Source organism: Anomaloglossus baeobatrachus, chromosome 1, assembly GCF_048569485.1.
Source record: "Anomaloglossus baeobatrachus isolate aAnoBae1 chromosome 1, aAnoBae1.hap1, whole genome shotgun sequence".
Taxonomy (NCBI): Eukaryota; Metazoa; Chordata; class Amphibia; order Anura; family Aromobatidae; genus Anomaloglossus; species Anomaloglossus baeobatrachus.
In genome coordinates this window covers 730,053,707-730,078,896 of record NC_134353.1, presented here as the reverse complement: position 1 = coordinate 730,078,896, position 25,190 = coordinate 730,053,707, and the positions used below count along the sequence as shown (strand labels likewise).

Below are 25,190 nucleotides of genomic sequence, written 5' to 3'. Positions count from 1 at the left end.
AAAACAATGTTGCATTTTTTTAAGGAAAGACATACTTTGCCTTCAAATATTTGACTATTATTTGTTCCACCCATAATATTTGCCATTTTCATGTCTTTGTTCTTCTCTTAAAAGTAAAGTTCAGTGTTTCAGTTAATTGGTCATTAAATGTGACATAAATACTTTGAGTTAAAAAAAAAAAAAAGAAATCATGTTTTACAACATATGTTATCTAATATGTTTGGGGAAATTCTTATTTAGTACTCTCATATGTTAGTATTGATTTCAGTAAAATTTGTTCTCTGGCTTTGTGGCTGAATTTATATTCTTGCTGCCAGTCTTTTCCACTGATCACAGCTGATTGCTTGGGATCCCAGCAGTAGGAAAAAGCCTTTAGGTAGAGCCTTTAAGGTACACACTTTTAACCCCTTAAATGGGTTGTCCACTACTTGGACAACTCCTCAATCAGCATGCTTGCCCACTGTAGAATATCAACACTTAAGCTCCCCTCTGGTGTCGGTGCCGTTCAAGCGGCACTTGCTCTCCCGGGACTCACTTAACATTGTTACACCACATGAGCCCTGCATCTAATCAGCACTGACTTTGCTCTTCCAATCGTCGTATGTATTAAACTTTAAAAGGAAGTAAGCAGCCGGCCACAGATCTAACTTCCTCTTAATGTTTGATTCCTCCTAATGCGGAGAGAGTGAAGTCAGCGCTGATTAGATGCTGGGCTCATGTGACGTATCCATACCATGTGATCCCCTGGAGAGCAATTACTGACATTGCTTGAACAGTGCCGGCACCAAAGGTGTGTATAATGCCGGGATCACACTGATGTATAGCTTTTGACATAAGCGAATCGGATGCTATATTCTCATGACACTCGGCTCAAATTCTGCTGCAAACATGAGCCAAGTGTTATGCAGTGTGATCTGATTCTCTTGCATTTGAGAATTTAAGCAAAGATACAGAGAAGATAGAGAATTTAATTTCTCCACCTTCTCCATTGTCTGTCTCCACGTATATTGGACTGCACTCGGATGTTATCCGTCCGAGTGCAGTTCGATGTTTTATACGCACCCATAGACTGTAATGGCTGTGTGTTATCAGAGCATAGTGTAACATTGCAGCGAGTGCTATCCAATAAAACATCGGATAGCACTCGTCCGATTTATATGCTCATGTGAGCAACCCCTAAGTGTTGTTGTTTTACTGAGGGCAAACATGCTGATTAAGAAGGGATTGTCCAATTAAAGGACAACCCCTTACATGCTAACATGACAGATATAGTCATAATAAGCATATGTAAATTAACGCTTTGATGTATACATGCATCTTGCAAACCTTCCAACTTTATTTTTTTTCATTCTGAACACCTTCTCCCAAAAAATACGGAACAGCAAACATTTTTATTGACCTATTGATAAAACAAAAAAACTTAATATTTTAACTGCCTTTAGCTCAGTCACGACCGCTCTGCAGGAAGATCAATCTTGTGCAAGCCTAGATAGGTCCACCAGGGACTTATCCGCCATTTTCTTGATAGTATAAAGCCATTGGGTTGCTAATCTTCCTCTTCTTCATGATGTGATTGCTCTCTTCGTATGATGTGTCCAAAATGGGCAAGTCGTAGCTTGGTGATCTTTGCTTTGAGTGACATGACTGGCTTGATTTGTTCAAAAAATGATTATTTGTTTGTTCTATTTGCCATTCAGGGCAAGCATCAGATTTCAAAGGCGTTGATTTTTCTTCTCTCTTGGTTGCTTATCGTCCAGGTTTCTCATTCATATGTTACCACAAAAAATACGGGACTATATGTACGAGCCGTGTCTTCATCAGCACTGAAATGCTCCTCAATTTAAAGTCCTTGTCCAGTAACTTCATTATTGACTTGCCCATAGCTATTTTACTATTGACTTATAGTTTTGTCGCTGCATCTTAAGTGATCCGAGTAGGTTGAAGTCCTTTACAGGTTCCAGTTCGTCGCCGTCTGTCTCACATGTGTCCCGGTCATACCTGGCAGTAGTCAATATCTTTGTTCTCTTTGTATTGAGTAGGAGTCCTATGTTCGAGCTTTCTATCGTTACACTCTGAAATAAGTCCTTCATTACATCTACGCTTGTTACTAACAATGTTGTGTTGTCTGCCTATTTAAGATTGTTGATGATTTTGTTCAGCTATTTTGATTTCTTCTTCTTTTTCAGCCTTCCTGTAAGTAGATTCTGCATATATATTGAAGAGAGATGGTGACAGAATGCAGCCTTATCTGACACCTCTCTCTCTCTCTCTCTCTCTCTCTCTGAAACATGCTGTGTCACCCTGTTATGATAAGACTGTTGCTTCTTGGTCAATGTAGGGGATCCTAGTGAGGCTGATCAGATAGTTTGGGACACCCATATCCTTCATGGAATTCCAAAGTTTTTGGTGATCCACGCCGTCAAAGGCTTTGCTGTAGTCTTTGAGGCAAAAATGGAGCTGCCTGTGATATTCTTTGGCCTTTTCCATCACCCATCTAATCTTCAGTAGTATTTTGTTGGCATGAGGTATGAGAGCAATAGTCCAATATTTTCCACTGTCTGTAGCATCTCTCTTCTTCGGAATAGGAATAAACATCAATCTTGTCCCTTCCTTGGGCCATTTTCCAATTGTCCTTATCTTTTTGACAGAGGCATGTAGTGACATCAACTGTTGCTTCAGAAGACTTTATTAGCTTTGTTGGAATATTGTCACATCCAGGTGCTTTGTTTTGTTGACAGAAGCCTAATCGCAGCAACAACTTCGTCTGTCAAGATGTTCAGTTCACTATCATTTCCAGTCTCCGTTTCTTCCCATAGCTGAGTAGCTCTTGTAGAGGTGCTCCATGTATTTGTTCCATCCTTCCTTGATCTGTTCTGGCTCAGTTAGTTTGTTGCTGTCTTTTAACATTCCCACTTGTGGATTAAAGTTTTGTTGTATCTCTTTGATCTTTTGGTATGCTTTCCTGTTTCTGAATGAAGGCCTCAGCATAATTCACTGTAAATTAGTAAATGATGTTTAGTCATAATAACATAACCTTTTTGTTTTTTAATAAACATTTTTATATAGAAATAGGTCCTATATTTACAGACATCCATGACTTTTTGGACGGTTGGCAAACTGCGCTCATGTTATTAAGGCTAATACTGCCTCAACACTTGGGCTGTTAACTGAAGGATCCATGCTCATAGCCAGGCTTACACTGAAACGGGTGCGTCAGTGAGGACAATGATACCTGCAGTTAAACCTTTTAGATGCTGCGGTTGATTACGACAAAAAACCATAGAAAAGAGTCAATGACACTACCTTGATGCAAAAACAGCATATAAATTTTATTAAACACTTATATAGACAAGCGCAATTAAAAGGTTCAAGACGTGCTGGTAAGGATACAAAAAATGGTGGAACATGTATGGGGTCTGTGGAGCTGCACCTCTATCTTGCTGACTTGGCTATTATGGGTATGTGTCCTTCTTAACCCTTTATAAATTTATGCCTCTGTTGGTTACCGGTACGGGCAGCAGTGGAATTGAGTTCCCCCCCTTTTTTCATTCTGTGAGCGATATGCTCTGCATAATAGGCACTTTTTACTGGCTTTCTGCCCAGCATTAATTACATCTCTGCATTATGCTGCACTTTATGTACTCTATAGGGTAACCACTGAGTTAGTTTTAGTGTTACCACTTATGACACGGATTTCCCAGCCATAGGCTGATTTGTCTACTATATATATAGCTAGCAGTGTGGTACATGTTCCACCATTTTTTGTATCCTTACCAGCACGTCTTGAACCTTTTAATTGCGCTTGTCTATATGTGTTTAATAAAATTTATATACTGTTTTTGCATCAAGGTAGTGTCATTGACTCTTTTCTATGGTTTTTTTGAACATGTTTATGGAGTCTCTACCAGGGATTACGTACCCTTTTTGTCCTGTATTGGGGTTATGGTGATCAGTTGTGACCACCAAAAATTTCCCCCACATGGTTTTGTTCAGATGTTGTTTAGGTTGATAACGACAGCAGCATCTAACTTGTTAGAAAGAATGGGATGGATCTTCGAAAAAAACACGGGCCTAACCGCTATCATTGCTGTCATCTTGGCATAAAACACTGCAGGCACAGCTCCTTTTATCCAGAAAAAAAATCACAGATGTACATCAGTGATATTTTTTTTTTCTTGATGAAGGAACTGTGCCTCCGAAATACTTAGAAATAAAGATCACATCCTGCAGATACTTTAGTTTCTGCTTCACAGCAGAGTGGTTTTTAACCTTTTCCCTTCCAGCATCGATTTGATATCTCTCTATGGGGACTTAGGCAGTGGGCACACCTACATATCGGTTACGCTTCTATAGTGCTTGACCTTTCACAATTACTCCAGGTGAGCAACTTTCTTGTGTTTATTATCCAATCCTACTCAGATAAAACCCTTTTTGTGTCTGCTGTTTTTGTATCCAGTCTCCATTTTCATTATAAAGTGATAAAAAAAAATCACATCTACCAAAAACATGTCACTTATCCCATAAATTAGCACACTCACCCAAAAGTTAGGGGTGCTTCACACACAGCGAGCTCACTGCCGAGATCGCTGCTGAGTCACGCTTTTTGTGACGCAGCAGTGACCTCATTAGCGATCTCGCTGTGTGTGACACTGAGCAGCGATCTGGCCCCTGCTGCGAGATCGCTGCTCGTTATACACAGCCCTGGTTCGTTTTCTTCAAAGGCGCTCTCCCACTGATAAGCACACAGATCGCTGTGTGTGACAGCGAGAGAGCGACAAATGAAGCGAGCAGGGAGCAGGAGCCGGCGTCTGACAGCTGAGGTAAGCTTGTAACCAAGATAAACATCGGGTAACCAAGGTGGTTACCCGATATTTACCTTAGTTACCAGCCTCTGCAGCTCTCACGCTGCCTGTGCTGCCGGCTCCGGCTCTCTGCACATGTAGCTGCTGTACACATCGGGTTAATTAACCCGATGTGTACTGTAGCTAGGAGAGCAAGGAGCCAGCGCTCAGTGTGCGCGGCTCCCTGCTCCCTGCACACACAGCTAAGCGGTGTGCGCTGGTAACTACTGTAAACATCGGGTAACCATACCCGATGTTTACCTTAGTTACCAGTCTCCGCAGCTTCCAGACGGCGGCTCCGTGCAAGCGCAGCGTCGCTTGCACGGCGCTGCTGGCTGGGGGCTGTTCACTGGTCGCTGGTGAGATCTGCCTGTTTGACAGCTCACCAGCGACCATGTAGCGATGCAGCAGCGATCCTGACCAGGTCAGAAAGCTGGTCGGATCGCTGCTGCATCGCTAAGTGTGAAGGTACCCTTAAACCAGTTTTCAGAGCATAATGACGTATTCTTATTGATTTACTCGTTAAAGACGTATCTATTCCGGCGCAGATCAGCTCCTATTCTCTTGAACATGAGCTGATGTGGAGTCCTCACCACTCTATATTGAATGGAGTTGTGCAGTGCAATACTTAATAGTACATGCCAAAATATTCCACTTTTTAATAAACTTTATTCAAGAAATTTGCTGCTGTAAAATCTGTATTCAGTGAAGGCAGGTGATCACATTACTGAGATAGATGACAGCTGGTGCTTTTAAAATTCTATGAGTGAGAAGGAGCTAAACGTTCTGCTTCAAGTTCTCCTGTAACAACAGTTAAGGTGTGTGCCCACGATCAGGACTCGCTGCGTTCAGAACGCAGCGAGTCCTGACCGGGGGGGGCCACATGTCTCCTCCGCAGGAGATCGCAGCTGTCAGTACCCACCATCAGGGTTCTATGCTCTGCGGTCTCCTGCTTGTGTTCTCCCTACGGAGGACGCATTAAATTCAAACAATTGAAATGCTGCGGTCTGGAAAGACGCGCCACAGGTCAATGTTTGCTGACGGTGGGCATGGGATTTCTAGAAATCCCATCCACTATGCTTGTACTGTACAGCGCAGCGGTTTGGACGCAGCTGAGGTAGGCTGCATCCAATCTGCTGCAAATACTGATCGTGGGCACGCACCCTTACAGTTCGCCATAAAACTTCATCTCCTATCTCAATAATTGGGAGGGCTGTATTCACTAAAGACAGATTTCACCCATTAATTGAGAATTTTGATAAATTATGAATTCAGAAAGAGAAAGAAGCTCATTTGACATATTACAAAATTTATTTTCACGTGTACTATTGATTAGAAAATAATAATAAAACAACGGTTACTCCTTGAGGACAGCTGGCAACCCTGTTTACAAGGCATGGTAATGACATAAATTTACTGTGACAAATGTAACTGTTAAGGTCAATGTCCAAAATTTACAAGGCATGCAAAAAATATCCGTGAGGAACAGTATACGATATTGGAGCCATTTTCTGCTCATTTATGTATTCTCAGAAAACACCTTTAAATTTGTTGTCGTTTTTTTCCTTGAGCTATAAGTTTACAAATGTAAATATAATTTGATGTTGGTTCGTTTGCTCGTGCTAGTCTAATTTCACAGCATATGTTTTCATTATACAAAATAGGATATCTAATTTTCTGTTTTACATCTCGTTACACTCTGCTGCACAAAAATATTTACAAGTGGAGTGAGATGAATGTGAAATGGTAGAATGATTGCCCACAACACCTTTCACTGGTGTTATATGCTTGCTGCCGCAATATGTATTCTAGCTATTTGTATTGTATGTTGAGTGTTTAAGTCACTGCAGTAGAAAAAAGAAAGCTGGAGCTATAATGGCTCTGTCCTGCTCTTGCAAGGTTGGAAGCACCTTCCATGTATAGACAAATCATTATAAAATGTTTATCGCAGCTTATGCTTCCGCTGCTTGGGATCTCTGGCACAATTCAGGTGAACAAATGTTTTGGTGTTGGTAACTCTAATCAAAAGCTGAATGTTGAGTTTTAGCTGCTGGGACACTTTGATATATTTTTTATTTTATTTTTATTTATTTATTTTTTTTAAATACTGTATGTATATAAAGTGATGTAAAAAAAAAGTCGTCACCCCCTTTCTGATTTTATTCTTTTGCATGTTGCTCACACTTAAATGTTTCAGATCAAAAAACAAATTTAAATATTAGGCAAACATAACAAAACTAAACACAGCGTGCAGTTTATAAATGAAGGACTTTATTATTAAGGGGAAAAAAATCCAAACTTATAGAGCCCTGTGGGAAAAAGTGATTGCTGCCCCTCCCCTTAGGGGTACTTTGCACACTTCGACATCGCAGGTGCGATGTCGGTGGGGTCAAATCGAAAGTGACGCACATCCGGCGTCGCTGTCGACATTGGAGTATGTGAATCCTTTTTACTACGATTAACGAGCGCAAAAGCGTCGAAATCGTATGATCGGAGTAGCGTCGGTCATTTCCATAATTTCGGAAGGGCCGATGTTACGATGTTGTTCCTCGTTCCTGCGGCAGCACACATCGCTGTGTGTGAAGCCGCAGGAGCGAGGAACATCTCCTTACCTGCCTCCACCGGCAATGCGGAAGGAAGGAGGTGGGCGGGATGTTTACGCCCCTCCGCTTCTATTGGCCGCCTGCCGTGTGACGTCGCTGTGGAAGGAGGCGGTTCGCCGGCCAGAGCGACGTCACAGGGCAGGTAAGTGCATGTGAAGCTGCCGTAGCAATAATGTTCGCTACGGCAGCTATCACTAGATATCGCAGCTGCGACAGGGGCGGGGACTATCGCGCTCGGCATTGCTACCATCGGCTTGCGATGTCATAGTGTGCAAAGTACCCCTTTCTCTTAAAACATTAATTGTGGTTTATCACATCTTTGGGAAGCTGAGATCAGTTTCCCTAGCCATACACAGGCCTGATTACTGACACACCTCCTCTCAATTACTTAAATATGACCTGTCTGACAAAGTGAAGTAGACCAAACGATACTCAAAAACTAGACCTCATGCAGCAATCCAAAGAAATTCAGGAACAATTGAGAAACAACGTAATTGAGATTAGTGACGGTGAATTCAATGTCCAGATCCACGTGGGTGTCAAAAGTATCTGAGCACCAACCCTGGGCCTGGTGGTGTCAGGGGAACTCCCGGTAACAATCCGGGTAACTCGAGTGATTAAAAAAAGTAAAGTAAAAATAAAGAAAAAAAGGGAAGAGCAAGTGCATTATACTTACCGAGTTTCTTGCACAGCTGTACACTGCTTCCGAGCCACTCATACTACTTTCGAGACAGCTCATTATCCATCATGCATATGCACTACTTCCCGTGCCCACTAGCAGTCCCCACGTCCCTGGTTGCAGTCAGACATGCTGTCACACAGAGTGGAGGCACGTCTGACTGCAACCAATCAGAGATGCTGTCTGTGTGACTATATTTGTGTAAAGATAAATAAAATTGGCATAGAGTCCCCCCCATAGTATGATACCCAGCACGCATAAAGCATAGGGCTATAGGCTGCAGCCCCCAGCCGTGTGCTTATCTTGGCTGTGTATCAAAATAAGATGGACCGCATGCAGCTTTTTTTTTCAATTTACATAAATAAATCTTTTTAAAACATTACGTTTTAAAATCTTGATACCCAGCCATTATAAAGCCGAAAGCTGGGGACTGGTATTCTCAGGCTGGGGAGACCCATACTTATCGGTTCTCCAGCCTAAAAATATTTGCCTGTCAGAACTTTACCCAGCTCATTCCGATTGCCCTGGTACAGTGGCAGTCGGGATAATAAGGGGGTAATGACTGCTTACAGCTGCCACTAAGCACTAAATTAAAGTCTTGAAAAAAATACCAAAAAATGGATAGTAAGTGGGATCATAATCCCTTATACTGGGTGAACCCAATAATAACAACCAAAAACGGGCACAAAAATGCCAAAAGAAATAACAATGATAAAATATAGATTTCTTTATTGATAATTACAAAATCATTATAAAATTTAACAGACATATGAAAAGATTATTCAGAACATAAGAGGTACAAGGTAAGGAACAATAGCAAGGACATAGCTGTAGCCAAGTACACAGGTATATTATAGTCAAGGAACAGTATACTGGGTAAAGATATAAGGAAACCAATTCTTATGTAGTAGTCAGTTAGGAGGAAAGAAATATACATGCCTATACTGGCCACAAAAGTAGCTCAGAGAACAACCAGACCGACAAACCCACTTGAGTGAGAAGCCAAAGGGTTAAATTCACATTTTAACGACCACAAGATTGTAAAAAGTAATTACCCATCATAACACTGTGTCCCAGCTCACTCCCGAAGCACATTTTGCAGATGCTTCTTTGGAGGGGGAGGAGTGAGGGGTACTGCATACAAGGTTTATATATTGGGAGAAAACTTCCTTGGTATTGGTCCTTACCTTGTACCTCTTATGCTCTGAATATCTTTTGGTATGGCTACTGTTACATTTTAATAATGATTTTGTAATTATTAATAAAATATATATTTTATGATTGTTATTACTTTTGGTATTTTTTGGGCCTGTTTTTGATAAGCCATAGATTAGTAAAGGGAGGCATCTGAGACCCCCCCATTACTAATCTGTAAGTGAAAAGAAATAAACACAAACACCGAAAAAATACTTTATTTAAAATAAAATACAAAAAACACACTTTTTCACCCCCTTTTGTACACCCAAAATATATACAGATACGACATAATCCACACAAGGTCCCACGACGATTCCAGCTCTGCTTTGATGATGAAATCTGGTGCATTCTTTTCAGCACCAAATTTGCACATTCTGGCAGAAAACCACATAGAAACCGTGTCAAAACAGTTTTGTGCATTTTTTTTGACGAAGAGATGCAGATTTGGTGAAATTTTTACACCATATTCCTGCACCTGAGGTCACCTGAGGTCAAGTTACCTGCGGTCATGTTCTATGCCCGTGAACAGTGCCTTCAGTAATGTAGCAGAACTGGAATCGTCGTGGGACCTTGTGTGGATTACGTCGAACCTGGGTGTTTTTTGGGGCTTAATAAAAGGGTGAAAGAGGGTTTTTTTGTATTTTATTTCAAATAAAGGATTTATTTGGTGTTTTTTGTTTATTTCTTTTCACTTACAGTTTAGTAATGGGGTCTCACAGACTCCTCTGAGTACTAATCTAGGGCTTAGTGGCAGCTGTAAGCTGTCATTAATCCCTTACTGCCTTGATTGCCACCGCATGCAGTCCCCCTTATATTGATACACAGCCAAGTTAAAGCATACGGCTGCAGTCCCTAGCTGTGCGCTTATCTGTGCTGGGTATCATAATATGGGAGGACTCTATGCCAATTTTATTTTTACACCAATATAGACACAGACCGCATCTTTGATTGAAAGCAGTCAGACACGCTGTTGCACATTATCGGGGAACATCTGACTGCAACCAATCAGACACAGGGACTAATGGTGGGAGGAAGAAGTGCATATGAATGACTCATAAAAAGTGGCCCTGGAAGTAGCGTTACAGCCGCGCGGAAACTGGTAAGTATATAGCGCTTGCTCCAATCTCCCTATCGATTCTAGGTATCTGTGCGTCCGCCCATCACTAATTGAGATCTATCAGTCGGGAAAAGGTTATCAAGCCATTTCTAAAGCTTCGAGACTCCGGTGAACCACATTGGGAACCATTATCCACATATGGTGAAAACATGGAACAGTTGTGAACCTTCCCAGGAGATGCCAAATGAATAAAATGGCCCAAAGAGCACAGCAATGACTCATTAACCCCTTAAGGACGAAGCCAGATTTGTACTTAATGCCCAGGCCATTTTTTGCAATTTTGACCAGTGTCACTTTATAGGGTTATAACTCTGGAACGCTTCAATGGATCCCGGTGAATCTGAGATTGTTTTTTCGTGACATATTGGGCTTCATGTTAGAGGTAAATTTAGGATGATATTTTTTTATTTTATTTGTGAAAAAATCTGAAATTTGACAAAAAAATTAAAAATTTTGCAAGTTTCAAACTTTTAATTTTTATGCCCATAAACCGGAGAGTTATGTCACACAAAATAGTTAATAAATAACATTTCCCACTTGTCTACTTTAGATCAGCGCAATTTTTGAAACAAAATTTTTTGGGGTTAGGAAGTTAGAAGGGTTCAAAATTCATCAGCAATTTCCCATTTTTTCAACAAAATTTACAAAACCATTTTTTTAAGGACCACATCCCATTTGATGTGACTTTGAGAGGCCTGGGTGACAGAAAATACCCAAAAGTGACACCATTCTAAAACCTGACACTATGTTACCCACTTTCTTATGAGCGCGCCGATACCCCACATGTGGTCAGAAACCTTTGTTTGGGTAAATGGGAGAGCTCGGAATGAAAGGAGCAATATTTGAATTTTGGAAAGCAAAGTTGGCTGAAACAGATTGCGGGCACCATGTTGCTTTTACAGATCCCCTAAGGTACCTAAATAGCAGGAACCCCCCTCAAGTGACCCCATTTTGGAAACTAGACCCCTTAAGGCTTCTATCGATGGGTATACTGAGAATTTTGGACCCACAGGTACTTCACAGATTTTGATAACGTTACTTTGTCATATTGAAAATTGTAATTTTTTTCTCAAAAATGTTGCTTTAGCATCAATTCTCTCACTTTTTCAAGAGGTAATTCCAAAAATTTGACCCAAATGTTTGTTACCCACTTTTGTATGAGCGCGGTGATACCTCACATGTGGTCTGAAACCTTTGTTTGGACAAATGGGAGGGCTTGGAACGAAAGGAGCAATATTTGAATTTTTGAAAGGAAATTTGGCTGAAAAAGATTGCGGGCACCATGTTGCATTTGGAGGACCCCTAAGGTACGTAAACAGCAAAAAACCACCACAAGTGACCCCATATTGGAAACTAGGCCTCTCAAGGAATTTATCTAGATGTTTGGTGAGTACCCTGAACCCCCAGGTGCTTCACAGAAGTTTATAACGTTGAGCCATGAAAATAAAAAAATAAAATTTTACCACAAAATTGTTACTTCAACCAGGTAGCTTTTTTTTTCACAAGGGTAACAGGAAAAAAATCACCATGAAATGTATTCTGCAATTTCTCCTGAGTTTGGTGATATCTTATATGTGGTGGAAATCAACTGTTTGGGCACACGGCAGGTCTTGGAAGGGAAGGAGTGCAATTTGACTGAACATTTGGCTGGAATAATTAGTGGACGCTATGTCGCATTTGGAAAGCCACTAAAGTGCCTAAACAGTGGAGGCCCCCCACAAGTGACCCCATTCTGGAATCAAGAAACCTCAAGGCTTTTATCTAGGTGTATATTGAGCATTTTGAATCCACGAATACTTCACAGAATTTGATAAGCTTAGGTTGCCATATTGAAAATTTTCATTTTTTTCACAAAAATGTTTCTTTAGCATCACATTTCTCACTTTTTCAAGAGGCAACAACAAAACGTGGACCCCACAGGTTGTTATCCAATTTCTTGTGAGCGCAGGGATACCCCATATGTGGCCAAAAACCTCTGTTTGGATATATGGGAGGGCTTGGAATGGAAGGAGCACCATTTGAATTTTGGAAAAGTTGAAATAAATTGCGCGCACCATGTCACATTAGCAGGGCCTCTTGGGTATCTATACATTAGAAACCCCCCACAAGTGACTCCATTTTGGAAACTGGACCCCTCAAGGATTTTATTCAGGAGTATAGTAAGCATTTTGAATCCACAGGTACTTCACAAAAATGTTGCTGCAGCAACAAATTTCTCACTTTTAGGCTATGTGGCCATGATCCAGCGACACGGCGTCCAGTACACAGTGTCAGCCTTCCTGCAGAGATGTGAGTGTTGTCCACGGGAGAACGCAGCTGCCCATGCCCACGATTTGGGTTCAGGCTGCTGTGGAGCTCTATGCTACCTGCAGAGCACACTCATCTCCGCAGCATAAATTGACATGCTGAGGCTCGGGAAGCTGCGCCACAGGTCAGTTTATGCTGCGGAGAAAAGAAGCACAGTGGGCACGGGATTTCTAAAAATCCTTCAACTGTGCTTCTACTGCACAACGCAGCGTTATGGACGCAGGGAAAACACTCTGCGCCCAAAACGCTGCAAACCCTGATTGTGGGCACATAGCCTAAAATGCTACAATGGATGAATGGATAGATGTCAAACATATATAACTTCCCACCCCCCTGCATATTCTAAGCTGGCGCCCTTTAGTGCCTTTCATGTGGCACTAAAGGGTGCCTAGCCTTGTATTTAGCCCAAAAAGAAAAAAAAAATAATTAAAATAAATGACGTGGGGTCCCCCCTATTTTTGATAGCCAGCTAGGGTAAAGCAGACAGCTGTAGCCTGCAAACCACAGCTGACAGCTTCACCTTGGCTGGTGATCAATTTGGAGGGCTCCCCAAGCTGTTTTTTTTTTTTAATTATTTATAAATAAATAATAATAAAAAAACAAACAAACGTAGGGTCCCCCCAAATTAGATCACCAGCCAAGGTGAAGCTGACAGCTGGGGTCTGGTATTCTCAGGGTGGGAAGAGCCATGGTTATTGGACTCTTCCCAGCTTAAAAATAGCAGGCCGCAGCCGCCCCAGAAGTGGCGCATCCATTAGATGCGCCAATTCTGGCGCTTCGCCCCAGCTCATCTTGCGCCCTGGTGCGTTGGCAAACGGGGTAATAAATGGGGTTGATACCAGGTGTGTAATGTCACTTGGCATCAAGCCCAGCAATTAGTTATGTCACGGCGTCTATCAGATACCCGACATAACTAATTGACAGTAATAAAAAAAAAAATTGACAACAAAAAAAAATTTATTTGAAAAAACACTTCCAAAAACATTCCCTGATTGACCAATTTATTGAAAAAAAAAAAAAAAAATCCGCTGTAATCCATTTGGACATCCCACGTCAATTCTGGACCTTCTAGAATATGGGGGACACGTTCAGGGAACGTATCCCCCATTTTCTAGTATTGCAGACCCTCCATTTGAGGAGAGTGGGTGCAAAGAATCTGCACCCACCCTCCCTGGGTCACAGATGCAGTGTGCCGAGCAGCAGCAGCAGCAGCAGCCAGCGTCCTGAACACAGGAAGCTGACAGCCGCGCTCTGCACATGTGACCGGCGTCTGCTGTGAAGGAGCCGGAGGAGGGGGCCGCGGGGGATCAGCGCTCCGACAGGTATGTATGACACCGGGGAACACCGGGGGGGATAGGGAGGGACCCGGCAGGGCCTAGGGAGCAGGTTTCTGTCGCATGTGTTATGGCACATACGACAGAAACCATAAGAAAAGTGTAAATGCGGCCGGCGCGCTGCTGTGCTCGCCGGTGCGCGCGGCCATCTTGGATTTTCGGGAGGGGGGTGGGGGTCGGGGGGGGACACTTTGGGGATACCGAGGGGACCGGGAAAAAGATTTATCTCCCTTCTGGCATGTTTGATCATGCCAGATGGGAGATAAATCATTTTTTACCGGCGCGGTCATTTACTATAACTTGATGATCGGCATACGGTGTATACCGGTCATCACGTGACTGGGGACCGGAAAAACCGGCCCGAATCATGATCTCCAGGGTCTCAGCTACCCCCGGCAGCTGAGACCCCGGAAATTTTGTGACTCTGGGGGGCGCTAGACCCTTTTTTCCGACCGCCGTTAAAAAGCGGCGGATCGGAAGAAGTACCCTAATTTGTCGCCGTTAAAAGGCGTATCGGCGGTCGTTAAGGGGTTAAAGAGGCCACAAAAACCCCCACAACAACATCCAAAGAACTGCAGGCCTCACTTGCCTCAGTTAAGGTCAGTGTTCATGACTCCACCATAAGAAAGAGACTGGGCAAAACTGGCCTGCATAGCAGAGTTCCAAGACAAAACCACTGCTGAGCAAAAAGAACATAGTCTCGTCTCAGTTTTGCAGGAAAACATCTTGATGATCCTCAAGACTTTTGGGAGAATACTCTGTGGACTGACGAGAGAAAAGTTGAACTTTTTAAAAGTTATGTCCCATTACATCAGGCTTGGAAGTAATACAGAATTTCAGAAAAGGAACATCATACCAACAATATAATATGGTGATGGTAGTCTTATGGTCTGGAGCGGTTTTGCTGCTTCAGGACCTAGATGACTTGCTGTGGTAAATGGAACCATGAATTCTGCAGTCTACCAAAAAATCCTTAAAGGGAATGTCCAGCCATCTGTTTGTAACCTCAAGCTGGAGCGCACTTGGGTTCTGCAGCAGGGCAATGATCCAAAACACATCAACAAGTCCACTTCTTAATGTCTTAAGAAAAACAAAATTAAGACACTGGAGTGGCATAGTCACAGTCCTGACCTTAATCCGATTGAGATGCTGTGGTATAACCTTAAAAAGATGGTTCATGCTCAGAAACCCTCCAATATGGTTGAATTTCAACAATTCTGCAATGTTGAGTGGTCCAAATTTCCTCGAGCGTTGTAAAATACTCATTGCCAGTTATTGCAACCTCTTGATTGCAGTTGTTGCTGCCAAGGGTGGCCCAACCATTTATTAGGTTTAGGAGGCAATCACTTTTTCACACAGGGCCCTGTAGGTTTGGATCTCTTCTTATTGGATTTCTTGTTATCTTTGTCTAATATTTACATTTGTTTGGTGATCTGAAACATTTTAGCACTTAGAAACCTATTACGTAGGTAGTAAATCAATATGGAACCAGAATGCTACCTCAATTTAAATTTTATAAAACCAGTATTTATTGAAATTCATTAAAATTCAAAAAATTCCACCTGTGAAAACATATAGCACACAAAAAAACATAATCCCAGGACCATGGGACAGCTCAAAGATATCCGCCCAAAGGAACAAAACATTTATTCCATAATTTGTCTCAATAATGATAATCCTGCCAAGGTATAAGATCTAAATGACCCTCACTCTCTCTTTCCTCTACCTGCCAATGGAGATGCAACATAAAGTCACAATACACCCTAAAGGTGATGAGGTGCCCCCATTCCTCGGCGGCTTTACCTTCTAGGATATCCCTGGTCTCCCTCATGTTCAAATGAAGTCTACAGGTTATAGCCTCAGTTATCAGGAAAGATAGGAAAAATAAACTTATCTGAGAAATACTCGAGTCAAAAATTAGTCCCTCAGCAGTCCTTTTTTCATAGTATAATGGCGTCCGGGCTTTCCATGGTCCTCAACCCAATAACATAGATTCACACAGTCTCAACGCGTTTCTCCCCATACAATTGGTTAGGGTTCATCAGGAGACAATGAAAAATAACTGGCCCAATCGCCTGTGGAACAAACAAATATCAAAACCCCAAATCCAGATTACAACATAGACAGTCTTAAGAACACATAAGAGACATACCTAATAGCTGTTAAGGGGGCTACTCATTCAGCAGCACACACCTCTCCATGTGGATATATGTAATGGACGCTTTCCCCTGTGGCTCACTCTCCTTAAATACCATCAAATAGGGGCTGTCTTCCTAGGTAATTGCCCACGGGAAACGCCCCGTTGCCTGGGAAACCCCGGATGTATACTACATATGCAATCATACTTAGAAAAAACGGGGCTCATACCGGAAGTCTGCAATCCCATACGACCCATCCGGGTCACGTGACTCCACAGGCTACGTCACCATCGCATCACAGGGACTGTCCTATCAGGCAACATGCCCCCAGGGCCGCCCCATAGCCCGGGAAACCCCGGAGGTATAATACACATACATTCACCATTTAATTGTAACCGGAACCCATACCGGAAGTAAACAGACCCACGTGACCCGTCCGGGTCACGTGACTCCACATACTGCGTCCTCAGATCGTCACAACCTCCTCCTGACAAGCGCGGGGAAACCCGGAAGTGACGTCGGTCCGATCCGTCCCACGGCCCAGTTCTGACCTTTTCAGTAAAACAAGCCCACATGTTCCACCCGGATCACATGACCATACAAGCCATGATCCCAGACTCTGTATATTCAAATTAATGTATCGAACAGATATTCGAGAGGGGGGGGTTTAAGGGGAAGGGGGAAGGGAGAGGAACGGGGGGGGGGGAAGGAGGCCGTTGAGGATAGTTAATACACAGATGTGGGCTTGTTTTTCTGAAAAGGTGATGTCTGTACTGGGATGATTAAATCGCTATTTATCTATGTTGGTTTTTCCCTGTACAGTATTGAAAAGCTATAGCCCGGTTCTGACTTTGAATTTGATCAGCACTGTAATCGGGATTGGAGGGGGCGATGACATGTGGAGAGGGTATGGGGGACGGTCCGCGCTGTCATGTGTTATTGTGGCGACGCCCACTTGTGCAGCGTGAACTGGGCCGTGGGACGGATCGGACCGACGTCACTTCCGGGTTTCCCCACGCTTGTCAGGAGGAGGTTGTGACGATCTGAGGACGCAGTATGTGGAGTCACGTGACCCGGACGGGTCACATGGGTCTGTTTACTTCCGGTATGGGTTCCGGTTACAATTAAATGGTGAATGTATGTGTATTATACCTCCGGGGTTTCCCGGGCTATGGGGCGGCCCTGGGGGCGTGTTGCCTGATAGGACAGTCCCTGTGATGCGATGGTGACGTAGCCTGTGGAGTCACGTGACCCGGATGGGTCGTATGGGATTGCAGACTTCCGGTATGAGCCCCGTTTTTTCTAAGTATGATTGCATATGTAGTATACATCCGGGGTTTCCCAGGCAATGGGGCGTTTCCCATGGGCAATTACCTAGGAAGACAGCCCCTATTTGATGGTATTTATGGAGAGTGAGCCACAGGGGAAGGCGTCCATTACATATATCCACATGGAGAGGTGTGTGCTGCTGAATGAGTAGCCCCCTTAACAGCTATTAGGTATGTCTCTTATGTGTTCTTAAGACTGTCTATGTTGTAATCTGGATTTGGGGTTTTGATATTTGTTTGTTCCACAGGCGATTGGGCCAGTTATTTTTCATTGTCTCCTGATGAACCCTAACCAATTGTATGGGGAGAAACGCGTTGAGACTGTGTGAATCTATGTTATTGGGTTGAGGACCATGGAAAGCCCGGACGCCATTATACTATGAACAAAGGACTGCTGAGGGACTAATTTTTGACTCGAGTATTTCTCAGATAAGTTTATTTTTCCTATCTTTCCTGATAACTGAGGCTATAACCTGTAGACTTCATTTGAACACGAGGGAGATCAGGGATATCCTAGAAGGGAAAGCCGCCGAGGAATGGGGGCACCTCATCACCTTTAGGGTGTATTGTAACTTTATGTTGCATCTCCATTGGCAGGTAGAGGAAAAAGAGAGTGAGGGTCATTTAGATCTTATACCTTGGCAGGATTATCATTATTGAGACAAATTATGGAATAAATGTTTTGTTCCTTTGGGCGGATATCTTTGAGCTGTCCCATGGTCCTGGGATTATGTTTTTTTGTGTGCTATATGTTTTCACAGGTGGAATTTTTTGAATTTTAATGAATTTCAATAAATACTGGTTTTATAAAATTTAAATTGAGGTAGCATTCTGGTTCCATGATCTGAAACATTTAAACATTTTAGGCTATGTGCGCACAGTGCGTTTTTCGCGGCGTTTTTGCGCGTTTTTCGGGTGCGTTTTTGGCCTTAAAACTGCAGGACTTTGCTTCCCCAGCAAAGTCTATGAGTTTTCATTTTTGCTGTCCGCACACATCTGTTTTTTTTACCTGCGTTTTTGAGTTAAAAAAAAAAAATGGACATGTCAGTTCTTTCCTGCCCATGCAATGCATTTGAAAAACGCAGCAAAACGCAGAGATCAAAAACGCACCAAATCGCGGCAAAAACGCATGGTGCGTTTTTGTGCATTTTTAGCGGCCAAAAACGCACAAAAACGCAGCATCAAAAAGACGCAGTGTGCGAACCTAGCCTTAGTGTGACAGTAAGAAAGCAAACACTTTTTCACACCACTGTATATTGTGGTAGATTGGTTCACTGCTTAACAAGGTAGACACAGGAATAGTTTTTGTTTAAATCTTTCACTCGCTTATTAAGGCTTCATATACCAGAATAAAACAAACTAACACAATCTGAGCGGCATAGAGGAAACAAACAGCTCTTAACAGTCCATACCACTGCGGAATCCGCCTGCTTAAAAAAAAAAGGGGGGTCAGCTACTTAAGTATGAAAACAGCACTGGAGGTCTGCTCACCTCTCTACACACAATGAATGACTCCAGAAACCTTGATTTTACCTTCTGAACACACATGTTAGGGGGCGGAGGGTAGGTGAATTCTTTTTTGGCATGTTAAGGGATCTTCAAATGTGACATGGCGTCCATAATCTATTCCACTCAAAGTGACGCTCCAAAATCCAAATAGCGCTCTGCCTTGCACCCAAGCAGTAGTTTTCCACCACAAATAGGATATCTGTTTACTCAGAAGAAATTAAATAAATTGTATGGTCCATTTTCTCCTTTTACCATTGTTAAAAAAAATTGGGGTTAAGCAACATTTTTGTGGTAAAAATGTGTTTTTTAATTTTCTTGGCTGAACATTATGACATTCTGTGAACCACCTGTTGGTGCTCACTAGACATCTAGATAAATTCCTTGAGGGGTCTAGTTTCCATGATGGGGGTCACTTCTGGGGATGTTCCTCTGTTTAGGCACATCAGAGGCTCTCCAAACGAGACATGGCGTCCGCTAAATAATCCAGACAATTTTGAATTCTAAAATTCAAATAACCCTCCTTCCCTTCCGGGCCCTGCCGTACTCCCAAACAGTAGGTTTCCACCACATATGGAGGATCCCTGTATTAAGGAAAAATTGCACAACAAGTTTGACTGAGCTTTTTCTATTGCTACCCTTGTGAAAATTCATAATTACCGGCTAAAATAACATTTTTGTGGGAAAAAGTAAGATTTGAATTTCTTTCTTTCCAAATTGCTTTACTTCCTGTGAAGCACCTTTTGGATGTGGTTTTGAGCAGTGTAGGGTGTGCAATTTTTAGAATGGTGTCACTTTTGGTGTATTTTTTTTCTGTCACCTAAGCCTCTGAAAGTCACTTAAAATGTGATGTGGTCTCTAAAAAAATGGTTTTGTAAATGTTGTTGGAGAAATTAAATATTACTGATTAAACTTATAACCCTTCTAACTTCCTAACAAAAAAAATAGTACTGATGTAAAGAAAACCTGTGAATAAATGTTATTTATTAATTATTTTGTGTGACATTTCTTTCTGGTTTAAGGGCATAAAAATTCAAAGTTTAAAAATTGGACATTTTTCTAAATTTTTTGCCTAATTTCCAATCACAATAAGCGCAAAAAAATAATCTTAAAGTTACCACTATCATTAAGTACAATATCTGAGAAACACTTGAATACGTTGAAGCATTCCAGTGTCAGAATTGAAAAAATTGTCCTGGTCAGAAAGGGGAAAACGGACTGGGTGTTAAAGGGGGCTAAAAAAACCTTATATATTGAGAATCTCATGCTATTCCGGTTCTATAATCCAATCAATTTTTATTGTAGGAAGTTACATTACAAAAAAGGAGAAATTCAGGTATCATTGGCAATAATACACAAAGAAAACAACGCTGTAACATGTGGTAGTATCACCTTTGATTATGATTCACATTTCCTGTCACACCACCACCAATCATGTCTGATGCAAGTTGCAACTTTTTTAGGTTAATCAATACCCAATACGTATAGAGTCAACCTACCAATTTACTCTTTAATCCTCAAAATGAGGGATCCAAACAACCAGAACCAGAGAGTAAGAAAGGAAGATAAGAAAAGGGAGGGGAGAGAGAGGTGGGGGAGATGGGGAGAACCATGGATGGTTGCAAGGAAGCAACCAGGGAGGGGGAGGGAGGGAATTGGATGGCGTTTTGGGGTAGCCCGAGCAGTAACAACAACAGAGATTTAAACACCTTGACTATTGACATGTGGTATGAGTGAACTCCCTGCGTAACACACACTTTGAGCCTATTTGACCCGTTTTTAATTATCAACAGTTTGCCCTGGAAACAGATGCCTGACAGGGGATGCATATACAGAGTTTAGCCACGTTTCCCAAATCTGAAGTATTTTGTTTTTGGCGCGGATGGAGTGAGCCAGACAGAACTCGTATTGGCATTGGAGATTAATTCGGTTATATAGTTCAACTAATGTAGGCATCTTTGGGGATTTCCAGTGCAAACTTATGCAATATCTGGCAGCTACTAGAATGTGAACTAATAAACCCCTGGATTCCCAAGAGAACTCCTCTATACCCACGTTTAGCACTGCCAGAGCCGGATTCGGATTAATACGATTGCCTGTCAGCTCACCCATCAGGCCAAACACCTCCAACCAGAACGAGAAAACCTTGGGACAAGCCCACCAGCAGTGACCAAGAGTACCCCTTTGGAGGCAGCCCTTCCAACAATGTGGCGAATAATTTGGGAGGAACTGTGCTAAGTTGGCTGGGGACCGATACCATCACAGGTGTACTTTTTTCAGTTGCTCCAGATGATTTATACACTTGGAATATTTTTGGATATTTGCGGATGCCGAGTGCCAGTTTGAAGGTGAGGTAGAGACACTCAACTCCACGTCCCATTTATTCATATAAGGAGATTTTTGCTCTTCGGGGGGGTTATTGAGCCATTTGTATGTCGAGGAGATACCTTTGGATTTAATTATCTTTTTAAATACCAAAGCTTTTGTTGTAGGTAACAGAGGCTTTGACTTTGGAGGAAATTTAGAGGCCAGAAAATGACTAATTTGGATGTGTTGATAGAAACAGCCCTTTAAAGAGGGGTGTTCCCGTACTATTTCATTAAAGGGGTTAACACCCAAATCAGAGTATAGATTCGCCAGCACTGTAATGCCCGATCCCTCCCACCTGGCCAGATTCAAAAAGGGGATTTGAGATTCCAACGACTTGAGGGAAATCTCTGAAAGAGGAATCTGAATCTTATGAATCAAGTCATTTCGCCAGACCTCCAGGGAGGCTGACATGGTGGGAACACACGGGGAGAACCGTGAACGGCTCAAATATTCTGCTTCCATCATTCTTCTGACCGAGCCCTGGCGGGACAGGAAATTTTCAATCTGAGCCCATCTATGTGAATTACCTGGACGCCACCATTCCTTTAGTGATTCAATTAGTAAGGCTTTATAATATGCCGTTATGTTTGGGGTGCCCAATCCCCCTAAGTCATATGGGGGGTATAACACTTTACCTGCGACCCTAGCCCTTTTATTACCCCAGACAAATTTGTTAGTCAACGATTGAAGTTTCATCAGGGTTTTGTGAGAAATTTTGATGGGAAGGCATCTGAGCACATACAATATTTTGGGTAAGAAAACCATTTTAAAGGACTGTATCCTGGCCATCCAGGACAATGATATTTTTTCATACCTTCCCAATTCCTTTTCTAAATTTTGGATCAGAGGTTCCAAATTTTCTTTAATTAACATCTGCGATGGTGTCAGCTTAATACCCAAATAAGGTATCCCCCTGTCGCACCATTTGAATTGAAAGGCCCCCTCCAGCGCACTCCTGGCCTCCGCCAGTACATTAAACGGCAGTATCAAAGACTTTGCCGCATTAAGCTTATAATACGACACTTTAGAAAAGTTTGATAATGTGTTCACCACTGCTGGAATCGACATTGCAAGGTTAGAACAGGAAATTATCACATCGTCTGCGTATAAACCAAGTTTATGTTCAAATTCCCCAACTCTTATACCAGAAATGTCTATGTTTTTTCGTATAGCTTCCGCCAGAGGTTCTACCACTAAAGCAAAAATAGCGGGAGACAATGGACACCCCTGGCGGGTGCCATTACTTATTTGAAATTTAGATGACAGAAACCCCGATGCCAACACTGACGCATTTGGGTAAGAGTAGAGGGCTAGAATGGATGACTTGATGTTCCCCAAGAACCCGAATTTTGTTAGAACTCTCTCCAGGTATCCCCAGTGCACCCTGTCAAAGGCTTTTTCAGCATCAAGAGACAGGAATGCACTGGGTTCACCCGATATCTCCACCAGTCCAATCAAGTCAAGCATCCGTCTGGTGCCATCCTTAGATTGCCTCCCTGTCACAAACCCAACTTGGTCTGGAGCCACTAAGGTCGGGATCACTTTATGAAGTCTATCTGCCACTAGTTTGGCATAAATTTTAACATCACAATTTAGGAGTGAAATGGGCCTAAAATTACCCGGGGTGTCTGCAGGTTTCCCTGGCTTTGGTAGCGTGATAATTATCGCTTCTAGGTTGTCTGGGGAACTTGACCCTTTATTTTGCCAAAATTGAAGGTTTTTGACATAAAGGGGGACAGAGTGGATGTAAATTGTTTGTAATATTCGTATGGCAGCCCATCGGGGCCCGGGGCAGAGTTAGGGTATGTGCGCACGTTGCTTTTTACCTGCTTTTTTGCTGCTTTTTCTTCTGCGCTGTTTAATGCCAAAATGGATGTGTTCTTCTATTCAAGCAAAGTCTATGGGAATTTGGGTTTCTTGTTCACACTATGTTGTTCAAAATGCTGCCTTTTTGTGGCAGAACTTTGGTCAAAAACTCAGCTTTGCAGTGCAAAACCCAAATGGCAAAAACAATTGACATGTTGCTTCTTTGAAAAGCTGAGTTTTTGACCAAAGTTCTGCACCAAAAAGGCAGCATTTTGAACAACATAGTGTGAACAAGAAACCCAAATTCCCATAGACTTTGCTTGAATAGAAGAACACATCCATTTTGGCATTAAACAGCGCAGAAGAAACAGCAGCAAAAAAGCAGGTAAAAAGAAGGTAAAAAGCAACGTGCGCACATACCCTCAGACTTAGTCATTTTGATGGCACCTAGGATTTCATGTGTAGTAAAGGGAAGATTAAGTTCCTCTAATTGCTCATCTGAGACCCGGGGAAGATCCAGGGTGTCTAGGAAACCCTGTATATCCACTTGAGTCGGCTGTGACGTATTGGAATCATATTTTAGATTATACAGGGCCTCATAGTATTTCGCAAATGCTTCTGCTATTTCAATGGGATGTCTAGTGATTGTTCCGTTCGGGTCCCTCAGGAATTCTATTTTAGATTGGATCTCACGTTTTTTCGTCCTTCTTGCCAATAAGGACCCCGCTCTATCCCCCATAGCATAAAATGTCGATCTATTTTTTTTAAGATTATGTTCGTATTTTTGCAGGAGTAGGGATCTTAGTTGGAATCTATGGGTTACAATTTCTTTAGTCAAGTTAGGGGATGCTTTGGCTTTATTCAGGGATTCAAGGTGATGAATACGGGTTAATATATATTTAATATCTGCGTCTTTTTTCCGTTTTTGGATGGAGGCTATTTTTATGAGCTGCCCTCTGACTACGGCTTTATGAGCAGCCCACAGGGTCTCGTCAGAAATTTCCCCATTATTATTAAGTTTAAAATATTCTGTTAACACTGACTCTACTTCATCATGTACCTTCTGCCTACCAAGCAAGCTGGTATTCAGTCTCCACCTAGGGGAATTTTGAACATTAAAGCTACCCTGAACAGACAAAGAGATCGGCGCATGATCTGTCCAAGTAATTAAACCAATATCAGCTGCCACAAAATTACTTATAGATTTGCTGTCGACCAAAAAAAAAATCAATTCTACTGTATGAGCGATGCCTGGAAGAGAAGAACGTATAGTCTCTTTCTGATGCGTGCAAATATCTCCAGATGTCATGAAAATGGAATTCATTGATGAGATGCTTAAGTTCCTTAGCATGTGGGATGCTGGTGTTGGAGCAATCCATGGAGCGTATTACAGGTATATTAAAGTCTCCACAGATGATTTCCGCCCCTGTGGCAGTATCTTTGAATGCTTGGAAAAATTTCCTAGCAAAGGTCAATTGTGATGAATTTGGGGAGTAGACCGTTGCCAAGGTATAAGGGACGCTGTTGATATAACAAGACAAAATAATATATCTTCCATCCGCTCCATAACTGACATTTATCAATTTAAAGGCCACTGAGTTCTTTATTAAAATGGCCACTCCTCCTCTTTTTTTTGAGTCATTAGCAAAAAAGGTGTGTTGGAAGCTTGGATGAAGTAGCCGTTTATTATCTGTGGAAAGAAGGTGGGTCTCCTGAATGCACGCTATATCACAGTTAGATGCCTTCACCTCTCTCCACATCATTGACCTTTTTGCTGGGGAGTTGAGTCCGTTCACATTAATAGACAATATCTTAATTCTCATATTGGAGCCGCAGGGGGGGTTGAATTCCTAGGAACGCCATCAGGGATGAGAGGGGCTAGACTAGCAAGGAATTGAGAGAAATTTCCAGAAAAAATTAAGGAACATTTGTGATAAGAGGAACAAAAACAAAAAATTCCAACA

General features: G+C 42.3%; 1 protein-coding gene across 2 annotated transcripts in view; it reads left to right on the top strand.

Annotated features, from left to right (window-relative positions):
• GLT1D1 (glycosyltransferase 1 domain containing 1) overlaps positions 1–25,190 on the top strand; it is a 223,612-nt gene that overhangs the window by 135,526 nt on the left and 62,896 nt on the right. The window lies entirely within an intron of this gene.